This window comes from Penaeus monodon, chromosome 12 (assembly GCF_015228065.2).
Source record: "Penaeus monodon isolate SGIC_2016 chromosome 12, NSTDA_Pmon_1, whole genome shotgun sequence".
NCBI classification, from domain to species: Eukaryota; Metazoa; Arthropoda; class Malacostraca; order Decapoda; family Penaeidae; genus Penaeus; species Penaeus monodon.
The window spans coordinates 20,502,284-20,507,283 of record NC_051397.1 but is presented as its reverse complement, the minus strand read 5'-3'; the positions used below and the strand labels follow the sequence as shown (position 1 = coordinate 20,507,283).

Below are 5,000 nucleotides of genomic sequence, written 5' to 3'. Positions count from 1 at the left end.
TTTCCATAAACAGCTGGGCAAGGACGGCTGACAGAGGTGAGCCCATAGCAAGTCCTTGGATTTGCTCGTACTCACATCCTCGGAATTCGAACGGGCCAAACTCCACGCAGAGGCGGATGAGTGCAACATCCTTGCTGTAGTACCAACCAGAACGAACCTTCAAGAACTCCTCCACAGACTAAATGCAGTACACCCCTCCATACAGTTCACCACCGAAGAGGAGAAGAATGAACAGCTTCCTTTCCTCGACACCCTGATCCATAGAAGACCTGACGGCCCGGTGTTCTCTGTATACAGAAAGCCCACTAATAAAGATGATTACATACACTATTTCTCTGCCCACAACAGCCGAACCAAAGAAGGCGTGGTCATTGGTTTCTTCCTCCGAGCACTTAGAATCTGCAGCCCGGAGTTCCTGGAGGAGGAAATACAGCACGTCAGCAACACTTTCCAGCGCCTCCGTTACCCTCGCGCCTTGCTCAGCCACCTTCGACGCAAAGCGGAAAAGATCATGACTAGATCGAGAGGGGACGACACACAGGAAAAGACACAAAGAATTATCATCCCTCACTCACAGCTGGCAGAACACCTAGAGGCCCTGGTGGGCCATACTATGAAGATAACAACCACCTCTGGCAAGAAGATCGGAGACATCGTCAGGCAAAAGAGATCAGACCACAACAGACCTCACAGCCAAGTGTACAGCATACCTTGTGGTGGCTGCGACAAGGTATACATAGGTGAGACAGGACGTGGCCTCCATGAACAACGTATCGACCAACACCGCAGCGCCCTCCGACGACACGACAAGAGGAGCGCCTTCGTTGTTCACGTCGACTCCGACGGCCATCTCCCCAAGTGGTCCCAGGCCTCCATTATTAAACAAGGCCTGCCCCCACGACAAAGGAAGATGGTAGAAGCGGCGTTCATACAAACAACCAACAACTTCAACACCGCAACAGGGAGCCACGAACTAGCCAAGGTCGTCGCACACCTGATTACCGACGTGACCTGACCGCCTAGTACTTGTATATATACCTCTATGTAGCTCTAGTCTTATATGCCCTGACGAAGCAATTAAAGCGAAAAGGCCTTCGGCATATTCGTGTGTTTTCTTGTACTTCCCTTCGTTGTTCTACTCGCAATCTGTTCGACATGAATTCCACACGTTAAGTATGTGTATATATACATATATGTATATGTATACATATATATACACATATGTATTAAGTGGGTATATTATCTGTATATATACAAGTATATGCATCTGTATGTTCCAATGTGTATATATGTATATGTATATGTATATATATATGTATATACATATATTTATGCATACATACATACATATACATGTGTATATATACGTACACTCAAACACAAACATAAATACAGACACACAAATATATAGATATATACACCTATCATTATCATCATCATCAAGGGGCTAACGCCGATGGGGGTGCATGGCCGCATCCACCCATCGCTTCCAGCCAAAAGAGTCCCTCATGGTGAGTCTCCAAGCAGGCCTTCAGCCCATCTCTAATCCTCACAACAGGTTTCGTCGAGCTACCAAAGCCATGACCTCCTAGGTCGTCCCACGTCCTCCACCCAGGATTGTCTCACAAAGAGACAACACTGATGGCAAGGTCATATACAGGGTGTCCATATAGTTAGGTGTCCATATAGCCTGAGTTGGCAATCCCGGATTATGCAAGTGTAAGGAATCCTCTCATTTTGCAACTCTCCCTACAATATATCTCGCTCCCATGGATTTGTCACTCAAAGTGGCGTCTTTGTTCATGTGCAGTGTTAACTCAGTCTTTCTTTCCATGTGTCTTTGGTTCATTTTGTGCTTTTGATTTAGTCTGCCTGATTGTCATTCTCTTTGTCCCTTAATATATACTTTCAATTTTACGGTTTGTTGTCTTTTACCAGTTCTTATTGATAATCTTATTATTCCTAATCACTGTTTAAGATATTTCTTTTATTCAACTTTTTGTCATAAGTTACTTAGTTTGCTTGCTAACTCATCATGGTGTGAAGGTGTGACACCTTTTAAAGTGTCGTATTTATGGTCGCCTATATTATTTTATCTTTATTTTATCTTATTTCATTTTTTTCTCTCTTAACCCATTGCTGATGGGTGGCATGTACGCACATGCCATGGCATGGCGGGACCATCTGCCGGGGACATGTACACACATGCCATAGAGTATGTATGGACATGCCATGATTTTTTTTTGGTTACAATCACGGCAAAAGATTATTTTTTTGCCAGTGAAAGTATGATTAAGTCGGTTTTAACACTTTCTCATTTTTACCATGCAACAAACAAAAAAAATGCAACAAACCGACGATTTCAACTCCATGATGCCGCACACTGCTTAATTTATTCGGACTATAGACCGAATAATGATCAACTATGGAGTCTATATAACAACAAAAATATCCTTTAGTCTCGATTTATCAGGAAGTTTGGCAAGTAGAGACTGTAAAAAATAATGAAAACTGAAAATACAACATATCTTCGTAGTATTACGAAGAAACGGCATGGGATGCTGGTATTTGGCATGAGTGGTCACGCATGCTCGGGCGACGATATAAGCCCCCGGCAGCGAGGCCCCGGCCTCTATGAATGCTACCCGTCAGTTATGGGTTAATTTATGTTATGACAACCTCCCAGTTATTTTACTACTGTAATCTGATTTTATTTAATACTATTATTTTACATGGCTGATGACATCACAGAGTGTATATATATGACCCAGTTTACCACCAAATACAGTCAGTCTATAGCAGTCAGTGTGTATTATTGCCCCTCTTTCTGACCCGAGAACACCGGATGACACTGCTCTTGAGAGCCTGATGTTTTTATTTTACTAGAATCTGGATATGATCTCTATTTCTTATAAGAAAATAAGTACATTTAGTGATGCCTTGCAATTTTATTTCAATGGTTCTACTTTTTTTATTTATTTTTTATTCAGTGTCCCTCAGGACTTGGTTTTTATTCTTGTGCTTGTTTTTATTCTTGTGCTTTTGCTTACTCTGAGCCTTTGCCATTTTCTTTTTTTTTTGTTTTTTTTTTTTTTGTTTTACCTTACTTCAAAAGTCACCGTGTATTGTACCATGTTTTTGAAGATTTTTTAAGGTCTTTTACCAAAGGATCATCTAGGACTCCTTTTTTCACAGCAGTTAATGTAAGCCTTTAGCTTTGCATTTCATTTTGAAATTGCTTTTATTTGTTCATGGCAGTTTTATAATAACTATAGGGCCCTTTTTGTTTTGTGTTTTGTTTTCCTGGTTTTATATATATATTTTTTTTGTTTGTTTGTTTGTTTGTTTGTTTAATGATTACTTTAAATGAATATTAACCCATTCGCCCCGGAATTTTTCGCTCGTCGCTCAGCGCCGCTCACGGTAATAGTTGCCAGCCGCGTGGGCCGCCGCAACGGGATTTTTTCTGGAGCGGCGCGGCGGCGCAAAGACCATCATATAATTTTTGCAGGAATCTATCCATAGATTTATTATGAAAGTTGCATTTTATATAAGGGCAATGTGTAGAAACTGTACTTTTCTCATAGTTTTTTCTAGGCATCTATTCGCCTTTGTATTGAGGCGATATACTGAATCGCTTCCAAGTTCTCTACACTATCTGATGACATCAACACTTTGATGCTAAAAGTTAGTGTTGTTTTTGCACGAGATGTAAAAGTATGGACTTAGCCGTTTTTTTGTGTTTTTTTTTCAAACTTTCAAATGAAGCAGAGCAGCAAGCCAAATATCATTTTGATACTCAGAAGTAGTGCATTGTCCATATAAGAGATCACACCATGTTTTTTATCATTTCATTCAACAGAAAAGGAAGAAAAGCAGAAGTGAATGTAGCTTCACTTTGATGTTCAAAAATAGCTTTGTATTGATATGTGATGTCACACTGTGTAAGTTTAGTTTTTTTTTCTTTAGTACAAGACTTATAAGAGAGAATATACCTTCATACCTTCCATGGCTGCGATCGTTCTGCTGGAATGAGCCTTTGACTGACCTTTTATTCACATGACTAATCAATCAGATCACGCCATATGACCTGATGCACCAATCAAAGCAATTACTAGTTTCCAGCCAGTCAGGTCAAGGTACATCATAATCATGCAATCTAGTGTGAACAAATCACATGATTACAAGTCATAAATAATTACGACAATTACATATGTCATAAATTACATACGTCACATATTTATCAACCAGTCAAATAAGACTAGTAACAGAGCCAAGTATTAGGTTGAAAAAAATAATAAACTGTCAGTCTATGGTCAGTCATCAAGGCAAAAATATGTGCCAAACGTTACGGGGCCCATAGATGCCATGGCAAGATTACATGCCAAACGTGTTGGCGTCCATTGAGAGCATGGCAAGAATAGATGCCAAACGGGGCGAATGGGTTAAATAGATACACACTGGAACTTGCCCCCTAGTAGTTCTCATGCAGAATTCTCCTCCCCCCCCATGCTACCACACCTCCAGGAGGATCTGTACATGAGGGGATATTTCAGGTACAGACTTGTGTCCCTTACTAGCATAAAGGGAAGGGAATCATTAGTGTGGGACCCTGGCAATGGAAGCTCTTAGTTGATACACCACACAAGTAACAGGTCCCATGCCAGTCTCAAGGTACGTCATCTGTTGGACACATGGTCCTGCTAATTGTACCCCATGATCTGGCAAAGAGACTTCATCAAAACAAGACTCCAAGACACTAGATAGCATCCAGGTTTCATTTCCATAGAGCAAAACTGGCAGTATCAAAACCTTGAAAATATACAGCTTGGTCCTTATGCATAGGTACAGACATCTCTAAATACTCTTGTTGAACGAGTTCATGGCTCCTGCTGCCAGAACAATCCATCTACTGACTCTTGGTATGACAACCCAGAAATATGGACTACGCTACCAAGGTATGCAAAGCTCTCTGTGACCTCACCGCAAGTATGGATCGA

General features: G+C 41.0%; 1 protein-coding gene across 1 annotated transcript in view; it reads right to left on the bottom strand.

Annotated features, from left to right (window-relative positions):
• LOC119579652 (E3 ubiquitin-protein ligase RNF180-like) overlaps positions 1-5,000 on the bottom strand; it is a 135,093-nt gene that overhangs the window by 42,708 nt on the left and 87,385 nt on the right. The window lies entirely within an intron of this gene.